This window comes from Lactuca virosa, chromosome 9 (genome assembly GCF_052849685.1).
Source record: "Lactuca virosa cultivar CGN04683 chromosome 9, Lactuca_virosa_CGN04683_v6, whole genome shotgun sequence".
NCBI lineage: Eukaryota > Viridiplantae > Streptophyta > Magnoliopsida > Asterales > Asteraceae > Lactuca > Lactuca virosa.
The window spans coordinates 3,130,351-3,144,165 of NC_136434.1; the positions used below are offsets into that span (position 1 = coordinate 3,130,351).

General features: G+C 29.6%; 1 long non-coding RNA gene across 13 annotated transcripts; it reads right to left on the reverse strand.

The window, feature by feature from the left end:
- Positions 1-4,009: 4,009 nt before the first annotated feature.
- LOC145136434 (uncharacterized) lies at positions 4,010-12,811 on the reverse strand. Of its 13 annotated transcripts, none has more exons than XR_013720454.1 (10): positions 12,668-12,811; positions 12,382-12,478; positions 11,931-12,075; positions 10,801-10,970; positions 10,305-10,416; positions 6,223-6,696; positions 5,616-6,108; positions 5,206-5,394; positions 4,925-4,999; positions 4,010-4,119 (listed from the first exon to the last, which is right to left on the reverse strand). It is a non-coding gene; the product is annotated as an uncharacterized LOC145136434 (long non-coding RNA). The 13 variants fall into 13 exon arrangements; XR_013720461.1 differs by lacking the exon at positions 4,010-4,119 and having other exon boundaries at positions 4,786-4,999; positions 5,616-5,657; positions 6,033-6,108; XR_013720457.1 differs by lacking the exon at positions 4,010-4,119 and having other exon boundaries at positions 4,786-4,999; positions 5,616-5,933; positions 6,033-6,108.
- Between the last annotated feature and the right edge of the window lie 1,004 nt (positions 12,812-13,815).

A 13,815-nucleotide genomic window follows, 5' to 3' on the forward strand; every position in this document is an offset into this window, starting at 1 on the left:
TTATTTTAGATTCTCTCCAGGATTTCATTCGCATTTGTTTTAATTTTATACCGATGAATGAGGTTAATGGAAGCTTTTTTAAGAATCTTTATAGGGAACCATAAAAGGACATTCCTTAAACATCTTTTGAGCATATACTAATACGATTTAATCTCGAGACTATTTTGATGGCATATTTATCTCTGCAAAACTCGATTATTCTTTGCATAACATCTTTTTGTTTCCTAAGATTTTCAATCTCTCTACCAGCCCATTTGTGGATCATCGTGGTTATTATTTTTCGGAATTTGATTCTATCGGTGTTGATGATTTAAGTTTGTTTGAAAACTCTCGGTTATTTTTAGAGTGCAATCAAGCTTACGTTTTTTTTGCTAGACTCTATTCTAGGTTTCGGTAAGTTCTTCTCTTATGGTGTCCAAAGTCCGAATCAATCAAACCACTATTTGAGGAATGTCTTTTTCGTCATTTCATTTAAAAGTGGTAATTGTAGTACCATGTGACAAGATTCATGAACAAATATGTAGAAAGTAATATTAACCTGTTATATATGGCATCATGGCGGTAAGTTGAATATTGAAAATCAAATTGAACAGAAACCCACCAAAAATCTCATATTCTCTTCCTAATTTGAATTGTTTACAAATTATTGTAAGTTCTACGTATTGATAAAAAGAAGATTGGTTGGTGATGTGTTTGTGATATAGATTCAAAAGATGCCAACGATTTAAAAGGTAAGGGGAATATGGTTAAGTCATCTTTTAAATTATAATGATTTTAAAATATTAAATATTAAAAATTATTGAAAACAAAAAATTTGGACGAATATGATATTTAGAAAGTTTATAAAGGGTAAATACTTTATTTTAAAATTGCACTCGGCAAATATGATATTTTGATACTTTAATAAAGGCATATGTGAATTCCAAAAATAGAAGAGTGAAAAATAGTCAAAACATAAAACATATCATAATTTTATAAACTAACTACATACAATATTTAACTTTGGATAATCATATGATATAATACTCTCATCCTATAATGTATTTTGATATAACCTTATTTAATTATGTATTTTAGGCCATTATCATAATATATTTTAGTAAAAATGTTATATTTTAAGATATATGATACTTAATATGTTTTGAAGTGTTCAATTACAGTTAAAATTGGAGTTGGGATGCAAAAGGAGGAGAACGGAGCTGAAAAAGACGCAAAAAGGATGTTAATGGACAAATTGACTTATCTTAAGTGTTTTTTCCATATCTAATGACTCGTAACTCCGATTGACGAGATTCAAGATGTTCTGAAAACTAGATAAAATTTCGAACACTCTCAAATATCACTTCCAAGCCCAAAACACTCAAAAGACAATTAGGGTTTCGTTCTCATGGTTTGGATGACAGAGGTCTTGGAGATTCCCACACGATGATCGATCACAAGCTGCTCCAATATATTCTCGTGAGGTCGTACGTCGTGAACAATTGTTGTGGTCTATTTATTAACCGTACTGACCGAGGAATCGGGTGGTTGTTGCCATCGTCGACCAATTTTTTGGGAAATACTTATGTATAATGTGGTTGTCGCATATGATTTGGTTTCGTGGAAGCATTTATTTTTCACTCAGTTTGATTAGTTTCTCAGATTAAAATTTTCCCAGAATACCTCTCTTGTTTACACCAAAGATTTTTGCCATATTTAATATATGTTGTACAGGAGATGATACGAGAAAATCTTTATTGACGATGTAACACTTGATGGTGATGATGAAGGAAATACATATGTAACGTACAAATTCCAAAGATTCCAAAATATGGAAAGTAGGTAGCTAGGGTTAAACATAAAACTATTATCTATCATAAAAATTACTCTAACTTTTCCATGAAGAAAAGCTAGTGGTACAAAGACTTGGTTACCCTTAAGTCATTGGGATCGTTTACCATCCCAATGTATGGTTACTTAATCATATCCCATATACTCAATGAAAATTTATTCAATCACGACAACAAACTTACAGTGGTGATGATCGACAACAGTTTGCATGACAAGTGCTAAATCAAGCTTCATTTTTCACCGACCAAACATATTGTGGTGGGAGGAAGATTGACAATAATGATGATTGGGAAATGTCGGTGATCACTGGGGCTTAAGCATCGTCTTGTAAGTGGGCTGATAGTGAAGAGTGGTAAGGTGTATATCAACCATATATGAAATTGGAATGGGGTAGAAGCAATTTTTTCTTAGTTTTAATACAATTAGTTTATGTTGTATTATATAACATAAGAAACATCAAGAGTTGCATTGTACTAGAACTAGAAAGGATACGTTTCATTTCTTATCGCTTATTTTTTTGTTTGTTTCCGTACTAAAGCCCCATTTTTTCAATAAAAGATCGGACCATAATATTTAATAACGATTTTTTTATCATTTTGATTACCTTTATCTAATTGTTCTGATCTACTGCTTTTATAATTATTTGGTTTATTGCTATAAAAGCCTTCATATTTACATAAAATGTGTGATTATGTCCTAAATCCTTTTTTATGTTCATCAATGCCTCAAATTTGCCTAAATTTCTTTTCCATTTTAACCTTTTAGTAGGTTGTGAACAAGTAGCCGGTCACCCGAGGGATTTTATGTAAATATGAGGGCTTTTATGAAATGTGTGGTTATGCCCATCTCCTTCTTAACATAATAACGACTATCACCATCCTCGTCTTCTTAACATAACCACCATTGCCATCTCCATCTCTGACGCCACCAACACCACCATTTTCAAGCGTCGTCTCCGACACTCACCATCACCTCCTATCTCCGAGACCATCTTCAACACCCTCTCCACCTTCAACATTATCCTCTCAAATAAAACCATAGCCGCCTCCATCATACGATTCTGATAATTTCATCAGACGATTTTGACAATTCTAATGGTGATGGAGCTCTGAATCAGATATTGTGTGTGTCGATTTCATGGTCTGTATGTGTGTCGATTTTTGTAGGTATGTGTTATCGATTTCAGGTAGTGGTGGCTTGTATGTGTTTGTGTTGATTTTCGGTGGTGGTGATTTGTATGTTTTTGTGCCGATTTCCCAATGGTGGTGGACAGTTAGGGTGGCAGTGGTTGTGGTGGTGGATAGAGATGGTGGTGGTGACAAAGGCTGGTGGTAGTAGATGGTGTTGTTGGTGACAGAGGGTGGTGGTGGTGGTAGAGTGTGTTGGTGGCGGCAGAGTGCGGTGGTGGTGGCAAAAGTTAGTGGTAGTAGATGTTGGTGGATATAATCACACATTTCATATAAATATAAGGACTTTTATAGTTTGGTGACCGGCTAAGAGGGTGTAAGACCGGCTAAAAGGTTAAAATGAAAAAAAAAATAGATAAATATGAGACATTAATGAAAAAAAAACGAAGTTAGGACATAACCACACATTTTATTTAAATATGTCGACTTTTATGTCAATAACCCTAATTATTATAGTGATTTTATCTAGACAAAACTGCAAAAATGGTCCCTATGGTATGTCAAAAATTGCCACTTTTATCCAAAAAGGTTTAGACTACACCATTGGTCCAAAACTTCGATTTTGTTGCGATTTTGGTCCTATTTGTTTTGAATTGTTTTAAATGAAGATTTTTCCATTTGTATTTTCTTTTTCAAAATTTGTATTACAGAAATAAAAAAGGAAAAAGTAGATACCCCACCTACCCACCACCTCACACACACACACACACGCTCTCCCCCCCCCCCCTCTCTCTCTCTCTCTCTCTCTATATATATATATATATATATATATATATTAGGTTATAACCCGTGTGCTACACGGGACAACTTAAAATGGTTTAAATATTAATAACATTGTACTCTAAAAGTATAATGTTGTAATTGGGAGGCTTTATCTTTCTTTTATACACATATTGCAACACAAAAAAAGATTGAGTTCTTAAAAATGTCAACAAATCAAAAACAACTTAAATGATTTCCTCAGGTCGAACTTCATATAATGAATCCGTAAAGAGAACCAAGTGTGTTGCTTTTATTAGTGAGAAAATGAAATTACATTGCTATATACAAATCTGCTATAAAATATGACAGATGTTTATAATCTTCACATCCCCTGATTCCTCTGTATATGTTCACAATATATATATATATATATATATATATATATATATATATATATATATAAAGACAATTTTAGAAGAAACTATGTAATATTTGATCATATAAGCAGTGCTTTTAATCTGGAAATTTAATACAAACAATACTAGTAGTAAAATTTTGTTTTAAAAAACCAAAAAAATAAAGGTATCTTAGCCATAAAAAAAGGGTTAATCAGTAAATTGATGCAATTATCTATGAAACGAAGGCACGCACACAAACATCAACAAAAACACATATACATACACAATACAACATTTGTATAACTTTGTCTTTTGATCGTTGATGACTATACGCTTTTTCAAGTATATATAAATAGAAAATTTGATAATTTTCTTTCTAATTGAAATGAATAATTAGTAAATGATTGTGTGCTTTTAACTATAATTTAGGTTTTAGCTTTTCCACTTATTCATCAAAAAAAAATTGTTATCAATTAACTGGGTTTTAGCTCATTATAACGTGTTTGTTTTTAATTATGACTTTTGTTTTTTATTATGTTAATCCTTTTTTGGTAATATAAGTGTACATACTTTTTATAAAATTATGTTGGTGTACATTAAATTATTATAGCAATCCTTCTTTATATATAGAATTGGCTTATACAAAAATAGGAAAAATAGAAGCAAAATTAGAAATATATATTTATTTATTACTGAATTGAAATTCATAACATTGTTATTTCCCGCCTTTAAACCAAGAAAAAAATAACCGTGAACCTAACCTAAACGATGATTTTTTGTATTGGTCCTACAGAAATAATAGTATACCTGATTGTAACGCCTTTCTGAATTCTTATACATAATTACGATCTTGTTTCCCTACGCTTAAGACATTTCAACATTCTGCAAAAACATATTAATAGGCATGGATCAATGTATCATGTAATGCAATTAGATCTCAGGAGATACCCAAATCTACCAAGTTATAGAATTAGTTTATCAACTAATTGAAATCGAAAGATATTTTAATTTCATTAATGGCAAGGTATACATACACAATAAAAGAGAATATAAGACAATTGAAACAGGGCTTAAAAAAGGAAATCTACCCAATAGCAGTGTACTTTCATCATCCACCCAACAGTTACAATATACTTTCAGAGGATGCACTCTAAGAGCAACCTAGCAACTCTTTAAAGTAATCCAATAGCCACTAGTAAGAACCATCAAGCAACTACAACATAAATTGGGCAGATACAAAGACTCGATGGCAATTTCGTCCAAATTGCAATCACAACCTAAAGAATTGAGTAAAGGCATCAATACAAGGGCAAACTCAACCAGCAACACCAAAATTTGAAAAAATCAAATAAAAATTTTCAAATCCATAATATTCTAATAGATAATCATATAAAACAAAATATGATACACACAATACTAAATCAAAACTTTGAACAAAAAGAGAAGAAATTGACATAAATGCTAGTTATTCCTGACTTGATGCAAATCCAAATCTAACCTGACCACAGTCTTCGATATGAGGCAGTCGCGCAGCAGTAACCTAGAAATAATATGAAGAGAAAAAGTATCCAAAATAAAGAAGTTTTTGACACAGAAAACACAAAATAGATGTAAAGTATTTGGAATGGAAGTTTTTGACATACCAAACATGGAATCAATGTGAAAGAGAGTGAGTGAGAAAGAGAGATATCAAAACCTTATGTAAAAGCAAGGATGCAGTTTGTTCTTAATGCATGAATCGATCGAAGCAAATGAAGGTAATTCTCATTAACCCATTTCATCTAACACTTGGCGTGCAACTTTAATGTCATTAAAACTATAAAGAAATTGCATGTCTATGTTCTAATAAATCACCAACAATCGCAAATTAAATGCTATATACATAGACATAGACAACGAGGGAGAGGGGATTTACCTGAAATCGAAGTACTCACTTGTTATGTCAACTTATTTAAAGGGAAATGCAGTTCCCTGATTCTTCTTAACCATGTCTGCAATCATTTTTAAGAAAACAAAAAACCAAAATTGAAGCTTACTTGTACACTCATTTGTTGTCGAAGAAGAGGGATGAAAAGAAAAATAGAGAAGGAGAAAAAGAAATAAACCAGATGAAAAGGTGGAGGCGGTGGAGTTTGGTGGTGGTCGATTCAATATTGCAAAGCCTAAATAGAAAGTTTGTGAGGATTAGGTTTAGATCAAAAGATATGGAGTGGTCTCTTCCTGATTTAATGAGATTATGCTTGATGATCGGTTAAAGATTATATGATTTGCTGATTTTATGGGATTGATTGCAATGATAAATTGAAGAGTACACCGAGTTCTAAAACATTTGAGCTGGATCGACTCCATAAGGGCAAAGTAAGAATTTCACATAGATGATTTGAGCGGGAAAATTAGATGGGAGGGTGCTTAGCTATTGCCACGTGGCGAAATTGGTTTTATTTATTAGATCCCCTATTCTAATAAATAGGTAGATTTTGTACACGTGGCAGTCATAGAGCCTTCCCCCCATCGAATTTTCCCACTATTTTACACAAAGTGAATTTCCGGTTCTGCCCTTCATTAAGGATGTCCGTTTCCTGCATTTGAAATAAAAAAAGATAGGTAAATAATCATAATTTGATTAAATACGATAATTGAATCTGTCAAAAGGTAAATGCTTATCAATTCCTTAAATACCGTAACTTACCTAATCTTTGTTTTTTAAATACAATATCACGGTTTCTTCATTCACAGCGATTCCAATTTCCAGAGCAAAAGAGATATCAATTGCAGGAAACCATCTCAATTCGTCTTCTGTTTTTCTTTAAGGTAACTATTTCATTCATCTGATGATTCCTTCTACTGTTGTTTTTATCAATTTCTTTGTGTATGTATCTGTTTTTTTTATCAATTTGAAGACTTCATAATCGTAATATCAAGCTTTGTATGTAACTGTTACTGTATCTACCTATTCAGTTCACTAAGCTGTCTCATTTTTTTTAATGTATCTGTTTCATTCATCTTCACTGCTCTTTTTATTGATTTCTTTGTGTATGTATCTGTTACCGTATGTATATAAAATCATATATCAATAAAGTTTCAAATGCAGTTATAATATGGATATCAAAATGTTAGTGTATGTAGATAAAAAACACTATTGATAAACAACAGAATTGTAAAGATGTGTAATTATAATATGGTTAAAACAGTTTAATCAGTTTCTTCTTTGATGTTATAATATATTGCTATCTTCTTATTTCTTATGCTATTAATTAAATTTGCAAATTTCCTATTGCTATGTTCAACATAATTGATTTAATTTTTTATTGTGTGTATATGGTTTAAACAGTTTCTGTTTTACTTTTATAATATGTTGCTATTTTCTTATTTTTTTATTTCTTATGCTATCAATTCTTTGTAGGAAATGAATATAGGTAATAAAGTACACCTAAAAAGACATTGAAAGTTTGGCTGATGATTCACATCTCAAACTACAGGTTTTAAAGATGTGGAATTTCATAAGGAATAATATCGTTTTATCCATTGAAATGATCGTCATGGACGAAGAGGTTTGTTATATTTTTTTAAAACTACTAAATATTACATATGTTTCAATCAATATAATTTTTTTTTTATTTTGGTGAACAGGGAACAAAATACCAGTCTCGTGTATTTAACCAAAAATTTTCCAGATTTGGTCATCTGTTAAAGGAAGATCAAAGTTACATCATTTTAAAACCCAGTATGGCTGCTGTGAAAAATGGTTTTAGTGTTACCGGTCAGAGACAAACCATTACTTTGGATTGGAAAACTATTATAAAAAGATGTGAGGATTTTTCAGGTCCAGTTAATGGTTTTGTGTTTGTTGAATTTAATTCTATCATCGAACAAACTTGCCCAAGAGAGTCTTGCCTAGATTACTGCCCCCGACAACATCTCAGAAAGTGTTGTTATTCAGTGTAAAGATCCAGTTTGCAATGACGAGAATTTTCATGTTGTTTTAAAGTAAACACATATCTAGTTATATTAATATTAATTAATCTTTTCACTATTTCAACAAAATTAATATTAATCTAATACTTTTTTGTTTAGGTATATAATTCCAATCAACGTGCAAGATCATACCGACACCATTGGATTTACTCTTTTTGATAGGGAAGCAAAAAGATTGTTGGATATAAGTGCATATGAGTTGAAAAAATTACATGAAGAGGTATACTATTTTATTCTAAATTTTTTTTATCAAATAACATTTAAACGACTTCTTACAGGCTGGAGACAGTATGCAACTTTTTCCAAACCAAATGAACGTATTGAAAAACCGCAAATTTGCGTTTCTTGTAGATATTACATCCTACAACGTCAACAACTATAATAATATCTACAACGTTGTCAAAATTACAAAGGATGTGGACATTGTTTCCCATTTGGAAAGTAAACTAGAAATTTTGGTACATAACGTTTTAATGATCACCCTTTATATTTGTTTTTTTTATTTATATACATAACGTTTTGTATATGTCCATTTTATTTTCTAGACTACTCAATCAGTGTCCTTAAATGAAGTACCCCTCGAATCAGATGATGTTGTTCAGAATGTTCAAAAGGTATTTTATATTCCCATATTAACTTTCATTAATATTTATATATTCCAAATGACAGCTTATTTTTTTTTTAATTTAGGATGTCATATCACAAACAGATGAGAGTTTTACTCCATCAACAGTTGATAAATCATCTGCAACCGGTCCGCTGAAAATACCAACTGATTTGAAGCGCAACCTCCATGACATTTATGACGTTGATTATGGAGGTGATTTGAGTTCGACAAAATCTAAAAGAAAATCAATTGGAGAGGGAAATACACTTTTAGTTCCTAAAGTGGAAAAGTGAGTTGTTTTATGTTTTCAGAAACAAATTATAATTTTTGAGATGGGTTGCTTTGGTTTTTAAAGTTGTTTTAGTTATTTGGTACAATGATTGGTCGAAATAAGTTTGTTATGGGACAAATTTTAAGATAATGGTTCGTTTAAATTTATTTCATTTTGGTTTTTTTTTTTTTTTTTATTATTACTATCATCGTTGGAATGTATTTTTTGGATGATTTCAATGAAATATTATTATAACTATGTTGATTAAATCTCAGACTCAATGTGTTTCTATATAAACAGTTTATGAAACACCAGCTAGCAGGTAGCTACATGACCTGATGCACCTTTCATTACAAAATCTTGAAAGACTACATTACTGTTATTACATATTTGCATTAGATGGACAGAAAAGTGTAAATATGTATGACATGTTCATGAAAAGGTGTCGTCCAAGATGAATTAGATGAAATATCAATTCCAACAGGTCGTTATTTGTGTTCCTCATTCACACTCTCCTATTTTTCTTCAACCAACTTTTACTTACTTTTTTTATGGGAAAATTGTTCTTACTGCAGCAAATCTGCAAAGGTTGGTCTATCTCTTCTTTTCGAATTATATTACATTGTTGATTTTTTTTTTTTTGTATGTGAATTTGTAACAAATTGTACATGTTCTTCTGTGTTACATGTTCGTTAAATCCATTCTAATTGAGATTTCATGAATTATTTATTATCCTTTTTTTCCTAATCGTTTTACTGCCTTCTTTTTTAAAGTTGTGATAGACTAAAATTTATACTTACTTACTGTTTTACTTTTAATGTCAAAGTCAAGTAATCAAATTTTCTAACCATGGATAATAAGCTTAAGGTCAGGCATGTTGCAAATGACAAATGATACTCCCAAGTATTATTAAAATTATTCTAAAAAAAATATATTACCAAAAAATATTTATAACAATGTTAATTCGAGTCCATTGATATATTCATTTTAAACCAACATAAAACAGTTGTTGATATAACTTAAATTTTTTAAAAATAATAACTTTTTTTTTTCAATTTTTTTATTACTTATTACGATTTCAAATTTAAAATATTGTTTCTACATTAAAATCTGGACAATAAACTTTTATTAATGTTTCTAGATTAAAACCTGGAGAATAAATTTTACTTCATTTGTATATACAATTTATCAAACTAATAAAGCCGAAGAGAAATTAAATTTTCTAACCATGGATAATAAGCTTAAGGTCAGGCATGTTGCAAATGACAAATGATACTCCCAAGTATTATTAAATTTATTCTAAAAAAAAATATATGCAAACCAGATGGCATTACCTCCATTAGAGTCGCAGCTGAAGAAAATAAGTAGAAGAGTGCCACGTGTCAATCTCCCAGACCCCCAAATTTGTTTTTTCCCGCTTCTTTTCTTCATCTCCATCTTCAAGTCCTTTCATGTAATTCATACATACAATCCCGAAAAATATGTAACAAAAAGATGCATTAATAAAATTTGAATAAATAAATTGATTTTCAAAAAATATGCAAAAATCTGTTAATAAAATAAACTATACACTGCATGTTCAAGTCAAATATATCAATACCATAAATAATTTTTTAATTTCGTCCATATAACACATTTATTTGTGATTTTATGTAATCCCTTGTTAAATGCAAATCCTATATTTATTTTGAATTGATCCAGAGTCTATTAAATCCCATAAAATCAGGTACAAAAAAATATCCAATACAATTTAAATAACAATATATGCATAAAATCCGGAGTTAAATTCTGAAAATATTAAAATAATAACTTTTATATGTATAAATATACCTCTAATCGTGAAATACATCTTCTTTAAATTCCAGATTCTGTCTTCTTCGTCTTTCAAAAGCATCTGCGATACTTATATCGCCTTTGTTACTTCAATCTGCTTCGTAAACTTTCTATTCATCTATTCGGTTCACACATCAACTACCATTGAATTCTTCCTCCTGTTAATCCTGCAAAACATCCATAATCACATATCAGGTAAGTTTTTTCAGACTAATTGGTAGTATTCTTTTCATCAGTTTCTGTATTTTCTTTTAGTACAACTGATGTATAAAAACAAACACCCTTTATTTTATACAATAACCCTCAACTACTATTATTTAACATACACTCCATGATCGTTTTTTTCATGAGTTTCCTGACAAATAACATATTTCTTTTCTTACACTTATGTTTCAAACCATTACAGTTTCAGAATCTACGCATATTATCGTTCTACTTTTGATATTTTGCATTCAATTGCTCTCATTTAACATTCAATACCAATATACAAGTTGCCATTTTAATAAAAAAAAGGCTATTTTGTTACTTCTAAGATTTAATGTTGAAATCCATTCGACAAATGATTATCTGAATATACACAAACAAAAACCAGAATGGAATACTATTACAATTTTGCCCAAATAAAATTAAATGCAGCAAACAGAAAGCCCTCCTATCCCTTTGCATTTGTCAGATTTATCTTTTTAAATAATATTTTATAAAGCATATTCAACTGATTTTAAAGGTTATATGGCTACTTTTTTACACACGGATCATTTATTTGTTAAGATTTCAGTGACCACTTTAAAAATAAAAGTGTCTTTCGGAATTTGCTTAACAATGACTTAATGCTTTGACTAATGGTACCTTGGGTTTTTGTTTTTAATTTTTTATGAAACATGTCGAACCCTTTCCCTTTAAAACATGATAAGTCTGGTTTTTAAGAAACATTTGAATATGCAGAAAGTCTTTCAACTCAATATTATAACCAACGTTTTAATGAAAAATTGTAATTGACACACTGTAAACTTGAATGTTTTCTTTAGAACATGTAACTTTAATGAATAGAAATTAATATATAAGTAATTGCCAAAAAAAATATATTATTATGTAGATTGTAGGTTTAATAAAACAAAAATGAAAATTACCTACATAATATGTTGAAAGGTTTTACCAATGTTTATAACTTCTTCATTATCTGTCATGTTGTCATTTTTTACCTCATCTATTTCTTCCACCTCTTCATTTAATAAGACCTGCTATCTTCTTATTTTCGAACTCTATCCCTGGCCTCTGATTTTGTTTGCAAATGAAAACACAAAACAACCACATCAACCCATTTTTGTTATACTTGCAGCTGATTATCCCCGAATGAACATAAGTAGTTGAAGTTGTTAAATACTTTGTCAATTCAAATACTCTACAGATATAGAATAAAATTTGAGCAACAAATTCCTCTGTAATAAAATAAACCCCTTTATTCCAACACAAGAGAATGAAGATATCAATTTCAGAAAGAAGAGCATAGTCGTATGGAATTTAATATTCTAGGGTTTACGTTACCACCGATTGAAATTGAAAAAGGGAAAGAACACTAACCCATAGCAATCGAATCGAGCTTTTGAATGGTTTACATTCATGCTAAGCAACAACGGAAATCGCGTCTTTCATCGGCGTACATTAGGGATGATAGAATCTGTATACACACAACAAAAAAAACTCAATTTCTGAATTAGTATCATCGTATAACACTTTAATCATAAACTTATTATCTACCCAATAAACAAATTATATCCAGAAAATTGTAATCTCATTCAATAAAAACGAATTAACGGATACAGGAACAGCAAATAATCGAAACAGTAAGCGAGATAGGTAGTCCGACCTATGGTTATGAGGAGACTCAGGTAGTCTTTTTGCTGAAATTTGATTCATTCCTCTTCGATTTCTCTGTTTTTCCTGAAATGAGAGGTAGGGTTACGGTTTATTCTTCGCATCCTGTAACTTTGATTTCTTCAATTGCGTAAGGACAAAATATGTTTCCGATTTCATAGTGTGTATTATTTATTAAAAGGATTCATTTTAAATTATAAACTTTAATATTTTTAATTAAATTCACATTTACACAATATAAAAAAACATCAAATTTCGATTTTTTAGTATTTAATAATTTATAAAAATTTCAATTTACTTATTTTTTTAAAAAAATAATACATGACTCAATTATTTCTTATTTATAAAAACATTCTAAAAAAATGAGTTTAAAAAAATTACATAATCTTATTTTTTTTTTTTGTCAATCCTTAATAAAAAATACTTACACATACTACAAATTCATTACAATTCATAAGTTATCAAAATTAATAAAATATTATTTTATTAAAAAAATAATTTTTAAATTCAATTTTAATTTTCTACTCAGTTGTTTGTTGGATAAATATTATATCAATACTTAATTCTTATCTGTTAAGCATATTAATTTATAAACTAATTTGATTTATTTTTTAATTGTTGCAGCCATACAATACATTCGTTTCCTTCTAAAAAGACTAGAAAACTAAATAGTTTTTATTTAGATAATACAAAAAATATCAATTTGGGTACTAACATCTTCAACAACTACAAATGTTAATATTTCGATTTACAAAGGTAAGTTTTTCATATAAATTTTTTATTATAATTATTTTCGTATTTTTTAAATGACATAATTTTTTTTAATAAGATAAATATTTATTAACCTAAAAAAATAGATAAATTCTCAAATTCTTCCTCCGATGCAAGTCAATTTTCTTCGAAATTTGTAACCGATGCTTACAAAGGTACGTTTATTACTTTAATATTATTATATAATAATATTATTTACCTAATTATACATTTCATTTCCTGTCCTATTATTTATTATGCAGAAAACAACAATAACATGGACCAGTTGCAAGCCAGAGAGAAAAGAAGACAAAGAAAAATATATTTGGAAAATAAAAGATCGAAGAAAATGAATACAAGATCCAACATTCCAAGTACATCAATAGCGCA